The sequence below is a fragment of the Nelumbo lutea genome, chromosome 2 (assembly GCF_056320005.1).
Source record: "Nelumbo lutea isolate HS-2025 chromosome 2, American lotus-T2T, whole genome shotgun sequence".
Taxonomy (NCBI): domain Eukaryota; kingdom Viridiplantae; phylum Streptophyta; class Magnoliopsida; order Proteales; family Nelumbonaceae; genus Nelumbo; species Nelumbo lutea.
Window position 1 is genome coordinate 42,167,454 of NC_142685.1, and position 22,188 is coordinate 42,189,641.

At 36.8% G+C, this 22,188-nt stretch overlaps 1 non-coding gene across 1 annotated transcript; it reads right to left on the minus strand.

Annotated features, from left to right (window-relative positions):
- Nucleotides 1-20,690: 20,690 nt before the first annotated feature.
- LOC148870146 (U12 minor spliceosomal RNA) lies at nucleotides 20,691-20,847 on the minus strand. Its single transcript, XR_016108712.1, has one exon. It is a non-coding gene; the product is annotated as a U12 minor spliceosomal RNA (small nuclear RNA).
- Between the last annotated feature and the right edge of the window lie 1,341 nt (nucleotides 20,848-22,188).

The following is a 22,188-nucleotide window of genomic DNA, read 5'->3' on the forward strand; positions in this document are numbered from 1 at the left end:
AGCTATTATCGTCGTTTTGTGCGTAACTATAGTAAAATAGCATGGCCATTGACACAACAACTTAAAAAGGATGCCTTCTCATGGAATGCAGAAGCTGAGAATGCCTTTCAGGTGTTGAAACGGGCTATGACGACCATGCCTGTGTTGGCCCTTCCGGATTTTTCCCAACCCTTCTTGATCAAGACAGATGCATCTGGTGTGGGTCTCGGTGCGGTATTAATGCAGAATAATCGACCAATAGCCTTTTACAGCCACAAGCTTAGTCCAATTGCACAATCAAAATCTGTTTACGAGCGTGAATTGATGGCTATTGTCTTTGCCATTAAAAAGTGGCACCCCTATCTTCTTGGACGACGCTTTATTGTTCGTACCGACCAGCGTAGTCTTAAGTATCTGCTGGAGCAACGGGTTGTCGAAGGTGAACATCATACGTGGCTCCTTAAGCTTATGAATTATGATTTTGAGATTCAATACAAATCGGGTACCGAGAATGCCGTGGCTGACACTCTCTCTAGAGTTCCTGCTGAAATGCACTTAAATTCTCTTATGGTCCCTATTTTTCTTGATTTTGATGACCTTAAGGAGAAAGTTGATGCTGATTCTTTTTTGGCCCACATTGAGAATGCCATACAGTATGATCCAGCTACCTATGTTGCCTACTCTTTAGTGGGAGATCACCTTCGTTATCATGGTAAGTTGGTTCTGCCGGCTTCTTCCCCATTTATTCCCCTCTTACTCAAAGAGTTTCATTCTGGTGTTGTGGGAGGACACGCTGGAATCCGTCGGACATATCGGCGAATAGCCGCTGAATTTTACTGGCGAGGGATAAAGCGTTCTGTCCAGGAGTTTGTGCAGGCCTGTGATGTGTGTTAACGCAGTAAATATGAACCCATGTCTCCTGCTGGCCTTTTGCAACCTTTACCCGTTCTTGAACAAATATGGGAGGATATTGCTATGGACTTTATTGAGGCTCTTCCTATGTTGAAGGGATTTGACACAATTATGGTGGTGGTCGATCATCTCTCCAAGTATGCCCCCTCTCGGTCATTTCTCAGCTCTCACGGTTGCTCAAGCTTTCTTACACAACATAGTTCGTTTACATGGCATCCCCCGATCAATTGTGTCTGATCGTGATAAAGTCTTTATGAGTTTCTTTTGGCACGAGCTTTTCACCTTGCAAGGTTCAAAATTGCGTCGTAGTTCAGCTTACCATCCTCAGATGGATGGTCAGTCGGAGGTGGTTAATCGCTATTTAGAGACTTATTTGCGATGCTTTGCGGCTGATTCTCCTTCCCGCTGGTCTTCTTGGTTATCTTGGGCAGAATAGAGCTATAATACATCTTTTCACACTGCTGTTGGCATGACACCTTTCAAGGTGGTTTATGGACGTGATCCTCCTCCATTAATCCACTATGAGCTTGGCTCTACGACTAATGCTGATGTTGAAGTTGTTCTCCTTCAGCGTGACACTATACTTGGGGAGTTGCGAGCTCATCTACACCGTGCACAACAAAAGATGAAAGACTCGACTGATGCAAACCGACGTGATGTGAATTTTGATGTCGGGGATTGGGTGTATGTGAGAGTGCGACCTTATCACCAGCAGACTCTAGCTCCTCGAGTCAATGAAAAGCTTGCCCCTCGTTTTTATGGACCATTTGCTATTGTGGAAAGAATTGGCGTTGTCGCTTATAAGCTTTAACTTCCTCCAGATGCACGGATTCACCCAGTTTTTCATGTCTCGCAACTCAAGAAGGCGATTGGCAATCATATCTCTTCTCCTATGATTCCTTCCAATCAGTCGGCTGATATAGAGATGCTTGTGGAACCCGCGGCCGTACGAGGGGTGCGTCCATCTACTATGCCTGGAGTTACTGGTTTGGAAGTGCTTATTCATTGGCAGGACCTTCCTGATTTTGAAGATTCTTGGGAGCCTTTTGACTTACTTCGAGACCAATTTCTTCATTTTAACATTGAGGACAAGGTTAGACTTTGAGCGGCGGGTAATGATAGGCCCCAATTAACCTTACATATGCCAGGAAGAGGAAAGGTCAACAATCGGCTAAGGGGGGGAAATAATTGAACACATGGGGGCAATTATAGCTATAGGGAATAAGGAGAGTCTTGAGGCATTTATAGCTATGTCAATTAGGAATAAGAAGAGGTTGGGCATTTATAACTGGGACAACTGGGCATATAGAGGGAGTCAGTTATGCTGTGAGAAGAGTATAAGAAGGGGCTTTGGGATGGGGGAGGTATGCTTTGGGATGGGACAGCTTGACCCTTCTGATGCTTCTTATCTTTCCTCAAAGCAACTGGTTTCAGATGTGGATAGAGAACCCAACAAGTCTCTTTCACAATCCTTTCTCCTCCAAAGTGGGTGCACTTCAGATGCCTCTTGTCCGAGTACTTATTCTCCTTTTGATTTGTAGAAATTTGGGCCGAATGTTCAGCAGGCTGTTCAGCTGGCTTAATGTGAGTATCAGCTTGCATATCTTTTCTTCTAACCTCTTCATTCCTCACGAGGTAATAGACATGATGTAAGTCTGGCATTTCATCCCTTCCTAGAATTTGGGACCTTATGCTCTCATATATTGGATCTAAGCCAGCCAAAAATTTAAATGCTCTGCCCTCTTCAATTTGTTTGTCATGCCTTTCCTTGTCTCTGGCATTCTCCCAATCAAGAATAAGGTGATGATCTAGTTCTTCCCATAGTCCTTCTAAGGTAGCAAAATATGTTGCAATAGTTACATCCCCTTGCCTTAAGGCATCAATGTCTTGATTCAGTCTATAAATTCTGGCATTATTTTTTCTCTACCCATAAGTTTTAGACACTTTCTCCCATATCTTGGCAGCAGTGGAGAAATGTTGAATAGTCCTAGCTACCCTTAGAGTCATTGAAGCAAGTAGCCAGGACATAACAGTATCATTCTCCTTACGCCAAACTGCATATTCCACACTACCCACTTCAGGTTCCTTCTTCAGCCCGTCCAAATAACTAGTGAGTTCTCAGGATGTGATGAAGAGCATGGCTGAAACAGACCATTCTCTAAAGTTGTACTCATCCAACAACACATTAGTGATCTGGCTGTGCAGATTTGGATTCTCCAGATGAGGAGACCTCCCACCAGTCCTAACATCTCTAGAAGACACTTCCCCGGATATAGAATACATCTTCTCCTACTTGCAAAGATCAAAGCTGTAAACACAATATACAGAAAGCTATTTCAGACTTACGGAACTTGTTGCACTGCAAACTCAGCCCTAAGAACCCGTAACAGAGCTGAAACAACAAGCACCACACGGTTGCACTGTGCAATAATCACTGCTGTCGCAAACTGTAATCTGTTGTGCTGACTTCTGCTGTGTTCTAATCACTGCTGTCGCAGACAATAATCTGCCCTATGACCAGTTCTAGGACTGCCACAATCAATCCTTCCACCTAGATCTGTTCAATACAAATCTCTCTTAGCCGAATGGCTACAATGCTGTACTGAGTCTAGTAGGGCATCAACTTCTGGGACTAACTCCCCTTGGGCCCTACAACCAAGGGAAACCCTAGATGTAGGTCCTGTTGTGTTCTATGACCAACCCTAGGGTTTCTTTGCAGCAACCAAGATAGAAAAAGAAAAAGACTAAGAGTTAGAAGAGGAGGCGGTGGCTGTAACCAGGTGAAAGATTAGAGCTCTGATACCATGTTTGCTAGAATACAGTTGCCGAAGGAGAAGAGAAGAAGAAGGAGAGGAAGATTTGAGAATGGCAGCAATGAATCTCTCGGCCGGCCCAACTCTATTATAAATAAGTGTATTACATAATGTTACATAAATAGACTAGAATGCCCCTAATTAGTGATGGGACACCTAGACAAATAAAACACTAAATAAGATTAGGCCCAACAACTAATGACTTAAAACCCAACAAAGATAAGCATACATATTAAGACAGCCGAACCAACAATATTAAAAGAGGAACCACAAGAAAAACCTACCTAAAGAATTGGGAACCCAAATTCATTTCTCACCAACTTAGTTATTAAGAACCTCCCCATCCAACAAATTCAAAAGACTAGAAATAGGAACAAATTCAAACTCACGCTTGGATTTCTACTAAAATCTAATTTCTGATCAAAACCAAGGGATGAAGAAGGTAGAACAAACTCAAAGATTGTATGGATCCCCTAACTAGAGATCTTCCTACAATTTAACCTTGTGGCCAGACAAGAGATAATGCATGATCGATTAAGAAATAGGGGAAGAATAGTATGAATTGCCTTCCAAGGACAATCAGGGGTATCTCTACGCAGAACTCCGACATCCCAACCATTCTATGAGAGCCAATGAATGCTCACCAAAACTTTATGCCAAAGATTTTCTATTTCCCATTAAGCCTCCAAAAATTTATGCCATCGTGTTGTGGTAAGTATTCATGGGCTCACAAATAAAAGTGGGGATGATGGACTATCACATAGAATTACTCTTGATTCTCTTTTGAGAGACATCCATGGTATCCTCCCAATGTTCATTAATCACATCAAATATGGCCATGTCTTGGCTAACAAAATCAAAATTTGGGAAAACCCTTGGGTTGAGAAGTCTCCGTTGAAAGATATCTTCCACTCTATCTTCATTGTTTCCTCTCTTAAAGGCAAAACAATTTGGGCTAAGAAGAAAACCTTAGGAACTCTGAAATTCCTCTTGTTTCTAGCCTTTTGCATTGGATGGGGTTTCTCTTGATCCTATTACATTGGATGGTCGTATGTGGGCCAATAGTCCTACAGGTGGTTTTTCTTGTGCCTCCTTAAAAATCTTTAATTTCCTCTACTCCCTCTCAGATGTCCTTTCTCGTAAAGGAAGTTCGATGTAAACCTATCTCTCTGAAAATTAGTGTTTTCTATTGGGAAGTCTTCCATGGGGCATTAATACTTGTGATTTAATACAAAGGAAGAGACCCAACTGGTACTAATCTCCTATTCGCAAATAATGTACAAAACGAATGGGGAGACGGCTTACCGATTCTTAATCTCCTATACAATTGTCTAGTGCATTTGGGAAAAGTTCCCTGCTCTATTTGGAATGCAAGTAGTTTGATGGTCACATGGTCAAGTCATCAAATAAAAGAGGAAGATTGATATGGAGATGTGCTACGACTTGGACTATATGGGTAGAAAGGAATGCACAAATTTTTAAAGAAAAAGAAACAATTAAAGAGGCTTTAATGGGAAACAGTATAGTTAGCTGGCACATAGGGTGAAAACAATAGATTTGTTCTTTGATTTCATAATGAATGATATTCTTATAAATTAGGCAACAATTGCAGCCTCCAACAAAAAAGCAAAATACAAGGAGGGAGTGGAAATCGCTAGAGAGTGGATGGATGTTTTAAGGTCCAATAGGATGAAAACAATTGCAGGTCCAATAGGTGAAGGAGACTCAAGTAGTTACTAGAGTATGATAAGCTAAGGAGATGGGAGTTGAATAATTGGTTATTAAAGGAGCTCCCGATGTTGCGATCAGCTGGTTACTAGAGTATGATAACCAGGGCTGTATGACCACAATCTCTTCTCGTGTTTCAGTAGTTCATTAATAAATTCTGTTTATTTAGCAGAAAAAGATTGTATTTGTTACAAATAAAAAGAGAAAAAAAAATAATACTTTTTTTTATTTTTATTTTAAGCAACACAGGAAGATTAGAACAGTAAAAGCATTCAGAAGATATCATCTACGTTACTCACATCCACACAGCAGCAACTATATAATGACAGGAAGGCACAAAACCAGTACTAATATGGTATTACCAATGCCAATTTATGTAAACAGGCATATTTAAAATGCAAGACACTATTTTAGCAATCAAAATGAACAAAGACAAAACCCAATTCTTTTTAGGGGAAAAGCATTGCCCAGTGAACTGTACAGCCATGCACCCACAATGTTGGGCCCAAGCAAGTATGACATTTAAACACAGTTCAAGATTTTTCACAAATGAGGCAAGCTTAAGAGTGATGAATTCAATAAAATCCCCCCAACTTTATTTTTCAACAAATATTCTTGCATTTCTGTCTTCCCACAATGTCCCTACAAATGCAGTAGTTGTACACATACACATCATTCCTACCCATTTTCCTTGAGCATTTGATTACGAAAGAGCCAAACAATTTATCTAAGGTAACAGAAGGATCCCACTTGCAATGAAATGGAGCAAGAAATAAATTCAAATGCAACAACCAATGACAGGAGATTAATAGGTCGTATGCAGTCTTCAAGACTACATTTGCATATGATGCACCAGCACCACTTAGGAGAAGAAGAACAACTAGGTCTCCTCTCTTTGCAAAAGGTCTCAACTGTTGATACTTCCATTGAAAACCTCCCAACAAAAAGCACCAAAATCTGAGCGAACAGGTGAACATCAGAACTCACAACACGTCACAAAACTTGAGTCAAACGGAGTAACCCTAACCAACATATTAAAAGAGGACCACAAGAAAAAAACCTACCTCAAAAGTTATCAACCCAAATTCATTTATCCCCAACTGAGCTATCAAGAAACACCCCATCCAACAAATTCAAAAGAATGGAAACAGGAACAAATTCAAACTTTCGGATTTCTACTAAAATCCAACTTCCAATCAAAACCAAGGGATGAAGAAGGTAAAACAAACTCAGAGATTCTTTTCCCTTTAAGATTAGAGATGGCATAGATACAAGGAAACACACCTCTCAATAGGAATTCCCAAGCTAGAAATCTTTCAAAATTTTAACCTTATTGGCAAAGGAGAGATCATACATGATGCAATTAGAAAATAGGGGAAGAGTACTATGAATTGCCTTTCAAGGAGAAGTAAGGGTAGCTTTGTGCAGAACTCCAGCATCCCAACCATTCCTTGAAAGCCCATGAATGCTCACCACAACTTTGGGTCAAAGATTTCCAATATCCCACGAGGCCTCCAGAACCTTATGCCATCGGGTTGTGGTAAGGTTTCATGGGCTCACAAATAAAGGTTGGGATGACCGACTATCACAAAAAAAATACTCTTGACTCTCTTTTGAGAGACATCCATAGTATCCTCCCAATGTTCATTAATCACATCAAGTATGGCCATATCTGGGCTAACAAAATCATATTTTCGGAAGATCCATGGGATGAGAATCTCCATTGAAAGATATCTTCCATTCCACCTCCCTAATCTCTTTTCTACTTGTCTAATAAATATAAGAAAAGTACCAAATCTCCTATCCAATTGTCTAGTGTATTTAGGAAAAGTTCCTTGCTCTATTTGGATGCAATGGCCTCTACTTATTAGATTGGAAAAGTTGTTTGATGGTTCCATGCTCAAGTCATCAAAGAAAAGTGGAAGATTGATACGGAGAAGTGCAAGGGATACTACGACTTGGACTATATGGGAAGAAAGGAATACACAAATTATTAAAGAAGAAGAAAGAAATGAAAATGTTTTAATGAAAAACATTATAGTTAGTTTGGCACATAGGGTGAAAACAATATATTCTCTTCACCACTCCATTAGCATATGATGCACCACTTAGGAGAATAAGGCCAACTATGTCTCCTTTCTTTGCCAAAGGTCACAAGGGTTGATATTTCCACTAAAAAATTCCCAACAAAAATCACCAACATCTAAGGGAATAGGTGCACATTAGAACTCTCAACATGTCACAAGAATGGAGTTAGGCGGGCAAGTAACCCTATCCAACATATTAAAAGAGGAACCACAAGAAAAAACCTATCGGAAGAGTTAGCAATACATAGTCATTTATCACCAACTGAGTTATCAAAAACCACCACAAACAACAAATTCAAAAGACTACAAATAGGAAGAAATTCAGACTCCTAGATTTCTACTAAAATCCAACTTCCAATTAAAGCCAAGGGATGAAGAAGGTAGAACAAACTCAGAGATTGTTTTCCCTTTAAAAGTAGATATGGCACAAATAAAAGGAAACACACCTCTCAAAAGGCACTCCGAATATAGAAATCTTTCCAAATTTTAACCTTGTTGCCAAAGGTGAGATCATTCATGATGTGATCAAGAAATAGGGGAAGATTACTATTAACTGCTTTCCAAAGAGAAGTAAGCAAGGGTAGATCTACGCAGAACTCCAGCATCCCAACCATTCTTTGAGAGCCAATGAATGCTCACCACAACCATGTGTCAACGATTTCCGATATCCCACGAAGCCTCTAAAACTGTATGCCATCGGGTTGTGCTAAATATTAATGTGCTCACAAATAAAGTTGGTATGATGGACTATCACAAAGAACTACTCTTGACTCTCTTTTGAGAGACATCCATGGTATCCGATCAATGTTTATTAATCACGTCTAATATGACCTTGTCTTGGATAACAAAATCAAATTTTGGAAAGACCCTTGGGTTTAGAAGCCCCCATTGAAAGATATATTTCGTTCCATCTTCACCATTTCCTCTCTTAAAGGAAAATTATTTCTGAGCATGCCAACCCGAAGTCTCCTTTGGTCTTTGGCTGAAAATTTGGGCTATGAAGAAAACCTTAGGAACTCTGAAATTCAACTTGTTTATAGCCTTTTCCATATCTTCGAACAAGTACACATTAGAGCTCTCAACATGTCACAAGAATGGAGCTAGACGGGGGAGTAACCCTAAGCTATCAAGAACCACCCCAAACAACAAATTCAAAAGACTACAAGTTGGAAGAAATTCAGACTCCTAAATTTCTACTAAAATCCAACTTCCAATTAAAGCCAAGGGATGAAGAAGGTAGAACAAACTCAGAGATTGTTTTCCCTTTAAAATTAGATATGGCATAGATACAAGAAAACACACCTCTCAACAAGCACTCCCAAGCTAGAAATCTTTCCAAATTTTAACCTTGTTGCCAAAGGTGAGATCATACATGATGCGGTCAAGAAATAGGGGAAGAGTACTATGAAGAGCTTTTCAAAGAGAAATAAGCAAGGGTAGATCTGTGCAGAACTCCAGCATCCCAACCATTCTTTGAGAACCAATGAATGCTCACCACAACCATGCGTCAATGATTTCCGATATACCACGAAACCTCCAAAACTGTATGCCATCGGGTTGTGGTAATTATTAATGTGCTCACAAATAAAAGTTGGGATGATGGACTATCACATATTACTACTCTTGACTCTCTTTTGAGAGACATCAATGGTATCCAGCCAATGTTTATCAATCACGTCAAATATGAACTTCTCTTCGCGAACAAAATCAAATTTTGGGAAAACCCTTAGTTAGAGAATTCCACATTGAAAGATTAATTTCATTCCATCTTCACCGTTTCCTCTCTTAAAGGAAATTTATTTCTGAGCATGCTAACCCGAAGTCTCCTTTGGTATTTGGCTGAAAACTTGGGTATGAAGAAAACCTCAAGAACTCTGAAACTCCACTTTTTTCTAGCCTTTTCCATATGATCGAACAGGTCCACATTCGAGCTCTCAACATGTCACAAGAATGGAGCTAGAAGGAAGAATAACCCTATCCAACATATTAGAAGAGGAACCACAAGAAAAAACATACCAGAAGAATTAGCAACCCAAAATCATTTATCCCCAACAGAGCTCTCAAGAACCACCCCAAACAACAATTTCAAAAGACTACAAATAGGAAGAAGTTCAGACTCCTAGATTTCTACTAAAATCCAACTTCCAATTAAAGCCAAGGGATGAAGAAGGTAGAACAAACTCAGAGATTGTTTTCCCTTTAAAATTAGATATGGCATAGATTCAAGGAAACACACCTCTCAACAGGCCCTCCCAACCAAGAAATCTTTCCAAATTTTAACCTTGTTGCCAAAGGTGAGATCATTCAAGATGTGATCAAGAAATAGGGGAAGAGTACTATGAATTGCCTTCCAAAGAGAAGTAAGCAAGGGCAGATCTGCGCAGAACTCCAGCATCCCAACCATTTTTTGAGAGCCAATGAATGCTCACCACAACCACGTGTCAACGATTTCCGATATCGCACGAAGCCTCCAAAACTGTATGCCATCGGGTTGTGATCCGGTTTTAGCCCGAATAGGCGTCCAAGAAATTGAGCAACTCATGCCTAGAGGTCACGTCCACCAGACGGTCGATTCGGGGGAGCGGGAAGCAGTCTTTTGGGCAAGCTCGGTTCAAGTCGGTGTAGTCAACGCACATGCACCACTTGCCGTTGGCCTTCTTTACCAGGACGGGGTTGGCTACCCAGCTCGGGTATTGGACTTCTCTTATGAAGTCCGCCACGAGAAGCTTCTCAACTTCCTCGTCGACTGCTTTCCACTGTTCTGGGGCTAGGTTGCGTTTCTTCTGTCTAACGGGCCTAACTACAGGATCAGTGTTTAGCTTGTGAGCTATGAGTCTGGGGTCTATACCGAGCATTTCTGCCGCGGACCATGCAAAAATATCTAAATTTTGAAGTAAAAAATTTACCAGTTCAGATTGTAGGGGCTCTGGGATGGAAGAACCGATCTGGAGCATCCGAGTTGGATCTGTTGTCGTCGTGGGGGTAATGGACCCCTCGTGCATCGTCCTCTGTGAAGAAAATCGGCTCTTTTGTTCTTGGCCGCTTTGGGGGGTTCTGCCCCTTGCGGGTGACCTCACGAACCGACGTCCAAGCTGCCGCTGAAGTGCAACCCGCAATGATTGAACCTCCCACTATCATGTGGATGGTCCCCCGAACTGGCCTCTCCTCCGGAGGCTGTCTCTGCGGTTGTTCGGCCGGCCTGTTGCTGGATTCGGGAGCGTCTCTACCCCGCTCCCCTTGCCGACCTGTTCTATTACTATTATTATTATTATTATTATTATTATTATTATTATTATTATTATTATTATTATTATTATTATTATTATTATTATTATTATTATTATTATTTTGTACAAAGTTCCTCAAATATCTACGATAGATGAGCTTCTCTATCTCATCGCGGAGGTTTTTACAACTCTCGGTATTGTGATCGTGGTCTTTATGAAAGCTGCAATACAAATTCTTATTTCTATCATTGGGATTCCCCCTCAGACGGGGTGGCCACTTCACATACGGGGCATCCTTGATTGCCATCAGAATTTCGGCCCGCTTTGTATTCAGTGGAGTGTAATCAGCCCGGTCCAGAGCAGGAGCTCGGAACAACTGACCCGGCTTTGCACCCCAAGCTGTTTCCTTTTTTCTTCGGGTGTCCTCTTGACTAGGAGGTTCTTCTCTTTTTCTTTTTTCAGGTGTGCCTTCACCCTTCTAGTTGATCTCCTCTTCGGTGGCTATGAACTTATCCGCAAGTTTCAAAAACTCGGTTATGGTCGCGGGTTGGTTGACGACCATGTGCCACTTGAACTCTTTGTGCTTCACGCCCTTCTTGGCCGCTACAAGGCGTACGGTAGGATCCAGGTGCGGTATCTACATACAAGTGCCATTGAACTGCTTGATATAACTCCTGATGGACTCTCCCTCCCTTTGTGCTATGTTGAAGATGCTTTCTTCAGTTCGCAGGCACCGCTTGCTGGTGACAAAGTGTGACGTGAAGGCTTGTGCGAACTACGCCCAACTTCTTATTGACCCGGGCGCCAAGTTCCAGTACCACGTGCGGGCTGCTCCCCTGAACGTAGTGGAGAAGGCCACGCACATGCACAACTCACTGGCTCGCGCCAGGTGCATCTATGACTGAAAGGCATCTACATGATCACTCGGGTCGAATGGCTTATCATACTTGTCAAGAGGGGGGAGCTTGAAATCCTTGGGCATCGGGACCGCCAGGAGTTCGAAAGATAGGGGGGATGGAACTGAGAGAAGGGGAGCTTTGGCTTCGGCTGAGCCTACCTCTTCTTTGCCCATAAGCTCGAGCAAATCGCAGGTGACAGATCGGCGAGCTCGGTGTTGGCGCCTCTGCTTCCTGATGGGTTCGGCGTTCGTGATGCTCACTTCCGTGATATCCAGAATAGTTTGCGCTAGGGTAGCCCGGTCTGCTGGTGATGGCTACGGGCAAAAGGGGCCTGCTTGGAGTCTACTACTAGGATTTCGAACCGATTCCCAAGGATCGGGGTTCCAAACTTTGACTACCGAGGCGATGTTGACCGACAGGGCCGGGGTCCTCCCACGACGAGATTGGGGTAGCCGATCTCTCCCGTCTGCCGTGGGGGAGGCTTGGATTTTTGGAAGACTTTGGGGGGCCTCGCCTCGGCCAGAGTGTTCGCTCTGGCGGTGAGACTTGGCTTGTTGCGAGACCTAGTGCTGAAGCTGTTGAAGCTGAGGTTGGGGCAGCTGGGGGAACTACTACTGATACTGGTACTGGGAGACCTAGTGCAGCACGTGCTGCTGATAGAGCTAAAGCTGTTGGAACTGTTGCATTTGGGCCTGCATGGCCCTCATGCACTGCACTAGGTCCTCCAGTTGGTTCGGGTTAGCCGTCGGGGGCACAACCGAAGGTTCGGTGAATGTTGTTCCGACTGTAGCAGGAAGTGGGGCGATGACATGTGCCATTGTGAGAGGCACGCTTAAGCTGGGGATTCCGTCCGCTGAGAGGGGGACTGTGAACTATTCGATACAGACAGTAGGAAGCTGGGATTGTTCCCTGGAGTTATCCATTTCCGTGCTTCGTCCGACATTGCTAGGGGAAGCCATGAATGTTGGATTGTTTCAAGGAAGAAGAAGTTTCTCCTCTACCCTGAGGGCTTTTATAGGGGCGCTCCTTGGGAGATCGGACATAACCGTCATTGGGCCCCCTGCTACAACCGTTACTTGCCAGGGCTGCGCAGGTGGCCGTTGTGATGTACTCCTTACCCGGGCAAGTGACACATCTCCAAAGTGACGGGAACGCCTCCACTTACTGAGAGACGTGGGCGCAAATTACCAAAAGGACAGGGATTGCGCTGTCAGTAGGGGATATGGCGCAATCTTATTGGTACGGCCTGTCAAATAGAAGCTTCCTGTGAAATGCTCATGCGATCCACTCGCAAGCTACTTTGTAGCGAGCACGGAATACTTCAAGGGTACCCTTAGAATTAGTCCTCGGGATGACTTGTCTGCTTGGGAGTTCGGGCGAGCTGGTTTCCTTAGCTTGTGAGCTGAAATTGCCTCGGAATATCCCTTTGGGGGTGGCTCGGGGAACCTGGAGCTTGCATCGTGGCGAGCTGCTCTAGGGGCCTGTTACTTAGATGTATCGGGCCACAATGCTGAGCTATCGCTTACGTTGGGTCAATGTCCATGTGTCGCCGTTTCATAGATCGGGTCAAATTACCCTTCATCAATATATATGATGAAGAAAAATGCCAATTAAGGTGGGTAACATAGGTGATGTAAGGTTGATACATTTGATGACGGTTGGTCAGCTCAAAAGGTTTGAGGAAGGACCCATTGAGGAAATTGAGAATTGGCCAGACTCCTAAATGGGCTACACTATGTACCCTACTACCATCTAGCGAAGGATCATGCTGTTATGAATCCTGATTTTTTATTTATTTTCTCTATCCACATTTTACACTGCGGTCACACATTTCACAATTAGACTTGTCGGTTGGGTTGGGTCAAGTTTTATAATTAGTCCCAAATCCAAGCCTGACCCTCAAGTTTTATAGTAAAATTATGATCCTGAGCTGAACCGTTACTTTCTCTTTTTTTATTCCTAACTGTTTTAGCCCTTTGAACTTGCAATACATCCTTTTTTTTTTTTCTCATTGGTGTTGTTAATGGTATTTTTATACAAATGATTAAGGCTGCATTTGTCATTCCTTATTTTATGGACTTATCTCTGTTGTACAGTTAAAAATTTAATACTCTTAGGAGCATTTTAATTGCAAAAAGGAGATTAGTCCTTAAAATAAGGAATGACATATGCAGCTTAAATCACCTTAGTCTATTTTTTCTCATTTTATTCATCTATTTGAACTAATCCTAGATTGATTCAAATGATTCATCATCCTTTCTAGCTTTTCCACCCAACCATTTCAACATATACATTTCTGTCACAATCACTTTAGGTACGTTGTTTCTTCAATGTCCAATTATATGCTCCACATAGCATAATTGGAGTTACTCTCTCTCTCTCTCTCTCTCTCTCTCTCTCTCTCTCTCTCTCTCTCTCTCTCTCTCTCTGTATATATATATATATATATATATATATATATATATATATATATATATATAATGATGCTTAGGAATTTTCTCCTTTTTTAATTCTGTCATTTTTGAAACAATCAATGAAATGCTCTCCTTTTCCATAAAAAATTACCTAAAACCTCTCTCTCTCTCTAAACAATCTTCTCTCTTAAAATTTCTCCTAAACTAATTCTCTCATTATCCCCCACTTTCTCCTAAATTATCTCTAATATCTATTTATCTTTTAAATTATTTATAATTCCTATTTATCTCCTAAATTATCTATAATTTAGTAGAGAGTTTCCCTCCTAAGTTATCTCTAATTCCTATTTATCCTCTCTTGCACTTTTTATCTATATCTATCTAAAGAAAGTTTAAATTACAAACTTTAAGAATTATTTAAATATTATAACAAAATTATATAATAACTTCAAAATATTTATTAAGAATACAAAAATTAATTCTAATAGATTTAATAATGTTCATATTATTAATAATTTTACAAAACTCATCACAAAATTATGTATTAACATATAAATTAAGATTTTCTAGATTCTTCGTTTATATGTTTATATGTTATTCAAATAATAAAAATTTAACATTAAAAAATAACACACACACACTAAAGTAGAATGATAACATGTCATGGCCTAAGTTTTCTCCATTACCCCAATGGAGAACTTTGAGCCCCTCTCATTTTAGCCTTCCTTGTCCTTGCTCCCTCATGAGGCCACCTCATCACTCCCTTCTCCCTCTCTGATAATGACACATCATCATGCTTGCCTTACCCCTCTTTCCCCCTTGTTCATCCCATTGGATATCCCTTACTAAAACTATTCCTAAAATCCCTCTCTACCAAAATCTAATCAAATCTAGCCAAGTGGCTCCACTATCCCCCATTTTCTCCTAAATTATCTATAATTCCTATTTATCGCCTAAATAATCGCTAATTCCTATTTATCATCTGCCCAACTTTTCATCTATCTATATCTATCTAAAGAAAATTTCAATTAAAACATTTAAATATTATTTAAATATTATAATGAAATTATGTTAATAACTTTAAAATATTTATTAAAGACAAAAAGAATAATTATAAAAGGTTTAATAATATTCATATTACTAATAGTTTTATATTTTTATGAAATTAGTAATGAAATTATAGTTTTATGGATTATTCAATTTAATGACTAAATAATATTTTAAAAACATAAATAAAAATTATTTAAATAAAAAAAATATTAAAATAGCTAAATAATTATGTAAAAAATATTTAAACTTACACAATAACTTTACAGAAATAAATTTTAAATAACAGAAAATATTAAATATTTTACATATTTTTTAAATATTTAAATAATGAAATATTTAACATAACTAAATTTTAAATAGTTAAAATAACAAAATTATGTAATAAATTAAAAAAAAATCTTAAAAGTAGAATAATAATTATAATAGATTTCATAACTCTTGAATTATTCATAATTTTATATTTTACAAAATTAATAACGAAATTATGTAATAATAGTATAAATTATAATTTCATGGATTATTAAATTTAATAAAAAATTAATATTTTTAAATAATGGTATAGTTTAAATAATAATTTTATATTTTACAAAAGTAATAAAGAAATTATGTAATCACAATATAAGTTATAATTTTATGGATTATTCAATTTAATAACTATATAATATTTTAAAAACATAAAAAATGTATTTAAATAATAAAATGTTAAAAATATAGAATTAATTATATAACAACATAATTAAAATTACGTAGTAACTTTAAAGAAATAAAATTATAATAACAAAAAAGATTAAATATTTTACATATTATTTAAATTTTTAACATAACTAATTTTAAATAGTTAAAATAACATAATTATGTAAAAAATTTTAAATTTTTTTCTTAAGAGTAGAATAATATAATAATTATAATAGATATCATAACTTTTGAATTAATAATACTTTTATATTTTGAAAAATTAATAACGAAATTATATAACAACAGTATAAATTATAATTTCATGATTTATTAAATTTAATAAATAATTAATATTTCAAAATTGGTATTACTTAAATAATTAAATAATATTATAAATAACTAATTTTTAAATACTTTAAATATAAAAATATTAATAACTAAATCATATCTTATATATTATTTCAAAAACAAAAATTAGATTAAATAACAAAATTATGTTATAACGTTAAAAAAATAATCAAAAGAACAAAAGTAATTGTAACTCACGGAGACTCATATGTTGCATGGAATGTGGCACCCCTCCTTGCCCCTTGCCCCTCGCCCCTGTATTCAAGACACTCTACCTCATCCTTGCTCCGTCCCTAATGGCGGGGTGGGTTGGAGGCGAGGTACCCATTCCCCATCCGGGATGGAGAATCGTCAATTTTTTCCCACCTCGAGGCAACCACCTAAAAATAATCAAATTTTTTGATATTTTACAAATAGGATTATGGGAATTTGGGGTATTTTACGAATTAGATTATGAAGATTTGGAGGTATTTTATAAATGGAATTGTCCAACACTATGATCATAAGAATACAAACAATAACTTAGAGATATTTTAAAAACCATTATTAAATTTACTGATATTTTACTAATTTACCATCGGTTTGGGAAATTATATGCAAACCCCATCACTGATTTGGAGCAAAAATATTTTCTCCATCCCTATATAAGATTCAAGAGAACTTGCCTCGTTCGGGGTGGGGCAGGGTATTATTTATGTTTTATATACTATTTTTAAATAAACCTTAGATGTTTTCAATATAAAAAATTGAATACTAAATCATATTTTAAACATTATTAGAAAAACAAAAAAAAGATTACATAACAAAATTCTATAGTAACTTTAATAAGAATATAAAATATAAATAAATGAAAAAATAAATATTATTGAAATAGTGGAAGTAGATTAATTAACTTAGAGGTATTAAAGCTTTTTATTAGTTATTTATTGTGTTTTCATTATAAATATATTTTAGCAATTGTGTATTTTCTCTATAAATTTTTAATAATTATTGGAGATTAAACTATTGTTATTTGTTAGAGGTTAAACTATTAGTTTATCTTAAATTAGGAGTGTTCACTAGGCAATTCAGTTTAGTTGGAGATTGTTTGGCTAGCCAAACTGATCCAACCGGGTTAGGGAGTTGATTACTCGAAACCGTCCAACCTTTTGTAAAAACTAACCATTGGTTAATTAATAAATGTTCAAGTTTTTAATGTTTAGCATAATTTACATTAATCATTGTAGTTTAATAAATTTTCATTAAATTTTTACAACAATTATTTATTCATAAAAGAAATTACTAATTGGTGTAATTTACTAATTTCTATAAAATCAATAATTATAGATAACAATTATCAAATAATCCAAGGAAACTCTATAACTAATAATCCATATTTTTAAAAAATAAATAATAATTAAAAATTAGGAAATTAATCTATCAAAAAATATTCTCCAAAACTATTTAAATTTCCATTATTATTACTCAATTAAATAATTATTACAAATTTTAGGAAAATTAATCTATCAAAAATTGGTTCATAGTTATTTAAACAACAACATCAATATTTTTTAATAAATAAATATGAAATAATATAGGAAAATTATTAAATCTACCCAGACTGGTCTAGACCACATGGTTGACTTCAACCATACTTGGTTTTACATTAATTAACAACAAATGATTTACTTTTAATTAAAATTAATGTAATTTAACATAATTACATCACATTGATTAATAGTAAATAATTTAGGTTTAAAAAGTAAACAATTTACATTAATTCACATTAATTTATTGTTATTATAAATAACTAATTTACTATAAATTTTTGCTAATCAACTATAATTTCAATAATTTTTGGAAATTGACATAAAATATTAGAATTTATTATTATTTAATTTACTATTAGTTAATTATTTATAAAAAATTATTAGAATTGTAGGAATGACAATTTTCCCTGTAAAACTAGGTCCCTACCCTACCCCACCCCAAATGGGGCAAGTTTTCTTGAATTTTAAATAGGGATGGGAAAGAGACAAGGTGGGGATGGGAAAAATATTTTTGCTCCAATTGAAGGATGGGGAAGGGATGAGGTTTGCATATAATTCCCCAAACCCAATGGTAACTTAGTAAAATATTAGTAGATTTAATATTGATTTTTAAAATATCTCTAAGTTTTTTTCATATTCTTATAATACTAGGATTCCACAATTCCATTTATAAAATACCCCCAAATTGTCATAATCCAATTCCTAAAATACCCCCAAATTCCCATAGTCCTATTTGTAAATTATCTACAAATTAGATTATTTTTAGGTAGTTACCTCAAGGTGGAGAAAACTTGGGGATTCCCCATCCCTAACCAATAATGGATGCCTCGCCTAGAACCTGCCCCACCACTAGGATGGGACGGGGATGGGTAGGGGTGATCATTTTAGCCCAGCCTAGAAATTATAGACTTGGGCCTGGGTTTTTTGTTCAGGCTCGACCCGGGTCTGGGCCCACGTTAGGCCCACAAATTTTAGGGCCGAGATTGGGCTTAATACGTCAAGCCCGACCCTGGCACGCATATATTTAAACGTACACCTTTTGTGTATAATGTATACATATGTATACATGTTATTTTACATTATATTATATATTCTATATATAAATATTATAATATCACATATATAATTTATATTATATGTAATATTTTATATTATATAATGTATAAAATAAGTTTATATGCATGTTGTGTCATTTAATATATAGATATGTAATGTTTTATATGTGAGTGACGTTGGCCCGGAATTAGGCCCAGCCCGGCCTGGGCTCGTATAGAATTGGACTAGGGCTTATGTTTCAGGCTCGGAACCTCGAGCTGGGTAGGCCTAGGCCTAAGCTATAGCCCTTATCATAAGTGCAAAGCCCAGCCCGGGCCTGGCCAAGCCCATGGTCACCCCTAGGGATGGGGTGGAGTGTCTTGACTACGGGGGCAAGGGACATGGAGGAGTGCCCCATCCCGTGTATCATACAGGGCCCCACTAGTATTATTTAAATATTTCAATAGCTAAATATCTTAAATAACAAATATTAAAAATAGCTAAATAATTATATAACAAAAATATTTAATATTATGTAACGGCTTTAAAACAAATAAAATTCAAATAACAAAAAAATAAATAAATATTTTACATATTATTTAAATATTTAAATAACTACATTTTTTTATAAATGTTAAATAACTACATATTTTAAATATCAAAATATTTAACATAGCTAGATTTTAAATAGTTAAAATAAAAAATATGTAATAAATTTAAAAATTTCTTAAAAGTAGAAAATTAATTATAACATAATATTAAAATTAATAATAAATTAATATTTACAAAATTAACAATGAAATTATGTATTAATAGCATAAATTATAATAGTATAAATTATGTAATAATGAAATTACGTAATAAAATAATGGATTAGTTGGTTTCGTCAGTTTGATGAACAACACTAGCTGAAATTAATTAGTGTTATTTTTGAATTGTAATAATTTATTAAAAACAATATACAAAATATAAATAATTATTAATTATTTAAAAAATAAAAAATATAAAACAATTGTTTACTCTTATGTGTTTCTATTGTTTAGCTTTCACTTAACAAATCTCATACATCGAAGGGTCCCTGCTAGTTGTTTTATAAAAATTACCTTTTAATCTAAAGACTCGGGATGCACCCCTCCATTTTGTCTATCCTAAAAATGAAATTAATATTTTCAAATTTTAAGTTATCATTAAACTATTTAGATCAATCCTAACCATTCAATTTTGCAACCTAAGCAACTAAAGAGATAAGAAAAGAAAGAAATCTCTTGACCAAAACCCAGAGAGATAAACGGGAATGGTAACCATCTTGTTGTCCGACTACTGATTGAGAACAAAAATTTGTTTTGACAAGGACCCATGGTTGGACTGCTAATTCAGGATCCTGTTCCCTTTACAGGTCAAGGAACAAGCTGAGTGACCTGAGATTAGCTATAGCATCTATGACCCATACTTGTTCATTCATATCATCGCTCCTTAGATTAGCTATAGCATCTATGATTTACCAAGATTTCACCTACAGGAATGGTAACAAACATTCTTTAAACAAGTAAAAAAGAAAGATGGAATGAGTCAAAATTTCCGATAGATTGTTACAAATCCTGTTTCATAATTTTTTGCGACAAAGTATAATAAACCATTTCCACAGTCTGCTTATAAGATAACAGAGGGTAAGAGAACATGATGAAACAAGTAAAATGAGGTTTCTTAATAGCACAAAAGCTGAAATTCAGAATTTAGTTATTCGACCCAAGGTACCTTAACCCAAATTTCTGTATGGCAAAATTGGGGATTAATTAGGCATGCCGTGAGATAAATAGATATTATACCAGTAAAACACTCCTGCCTCAACTACGCCGGGCTGCGGTTTAGTAGAAACAAAAAATGCAGAGTCCATGCTTAAAATGACAAAACAAAAGAATTGTTATGAACTGAGAAAACACCACTGAGAAAAATTGACAAGGAAAGCTTTAGTATTAAAAATTTGGCGGGGGTTCGGGTTTGGGAGGCCCACTCGAGCGAGTTCTGCAAAGTAAGCAGCGTCAGCGCCCGGCCAGCCTATAACCCCTCCATAAATTCTTGCGCATAAAAAGTTAGCGCGGCGACCGGCTCCCACCGCTCGCTTTGTTTTCCTTACTCATTAGTTTAAGGCGAGTTTTTAGGTTAGGTCATCGAGGATATATATAGTAGGCTGACAGGCGCTACGCTTTCACATCCTTTCGATGTGGGACTCGGAGCACGTTCAAAAGCACACTCGAGGTAATATCATGTCTCACACTCACTAGTCACTGGCTTTTCCTTTTTTACAGTTGTTTGAGTTGGGCCCTTTCACTAGATGACGTGCCAAGCTTTTATTTTTCGTTATAACTGGATCTAGAGCGAGCTCTGTACCTGTAGTGATGTAGCCCATCTTTTCTCACAGCATGGATGTTCACAGAGATGGCCTAAATCCTTATGATTGTCCACGTGTTTAATAATGCCTACAGATCTAATGTTGAGTCTCTCCAACTCAGCTTCAGAGGATTAAATTACTGTTTCAAAAACAAAAAACAAAAATCAGCTTGAGACTTATTAAGCAATTCCTGGGCAACCACAAGTGCACAACCATTTCGTTGTTATTCATTTGGACTTGATAAATGACGCTCCAAGTCCAATCAGAACCACATCTAACCTTTTTAAGGGCCCGTTTGGGACGAACCCAGATCTCCTGTAAGCAAAAGTTTTGCTCACAAAGTCTCACATTGAGAATAGGTGAAATTTCTGAATTCTGGTCGCAGTTTTGTGCAGATGTCTCTGTTTTATACCTTTTCCTTGTTTCATTTTTCATTTTATTTATCTATCTTTGGGAAATCTTTAAAACTCACCATGAGTTTTCAGCATTTCTCTTAAATTCACCACAACTTTTCGAAATATCTAAAACTCAACATAAGTTTTCAGCATTTCTCTAAAACTCACTACAACTTTTCACCATGTCAGCAAGCTTTTATTTTCTAAAACTTACCTTCCATTAGTGCATCGTTAATACTTCTTAACCGAGGTGTCCATGTCAGCATAAATAATTTTTATGACCAAATTACCCTTGAATGGTGAGTTAGTGGGAAAATGGTTTTTTCAGTTTTCAAATTTCTTGGTTTTTTTTTTGCATTCTTTTGTTTTGTTATAATTTCCAATGTTTTTTATAATTTCTGTTTTTTTATATTTTTCTATTTTCTACAATCTATAAAATTTCCTGTATTTTTTTGTTATTTGTTTTCAATTTCTGTGTTTTTCTATAATTTTTGATGTTTTTCTACAATTTTTGTTTACTGATTTTGTCTTTCAATTTCTATAGTTTCTATAATTTGAAAATAATTTTTTATTTTGCTTGCAATTTTTATATATATTTTTTTAATTTCTATGTTTTTATGTATTTTATATTAGAAAATACTTTTTAAACTTTTTTCTTTTTTTCATGTATAAATATTAAAATGGTAATATATTAACACCCGTTAGTCT